General features: G+C 33.7%; 1 protein-coding gene across 2 annotated transcripts in view; it reads left to right on the top strand.

Moving 5' to 3' along the window:
- clcn5a (chloride channel, voltage-sensitive 5a) overlaps positions 1 to 205 on the top strand; it is a 27,032-nt gene that overhangs the window by 6,115 nt on the left and 20,712 nt on the right. The window lies entirely within an intron of this gene.

Raw genomic sequence — 205 nt, 5'->3', positions numbered from 1 at the left:
TATAAGTGAGAAGTGAAATGACTCTGTGGAAACTAGGAGTTTTCATTTTATAAGTATTTTAAATTTGTAGTTTTTTTTCGCTTAAGTAAACAATTTCAACAGGGCAGTACTACGAACTACCACATCAGATCTGAGTGAAACTTTGTGGGTGACATAACAAGAAGGGATACTATAAGTGAGAAGTGAAATGGTTCTGTGGAAACTA

Source organism: Oryzias melastigma, linkage group LG18 (genome assembly GCF_002922805.2).
Source record: "Oryzias melastigma strain HK-1 linkage group LG18, ASM292280v2, whole genome shotgun sequence".
NCBI lineage: Eukaryota > Metazoa > Chordata > Actinopteri > Beloniformes > Adrianichthyidae > Oryzias > Oryzias melastigma.
This window is presented reverse-complemented; position numbering and strand designations above follow the sequence as displayed.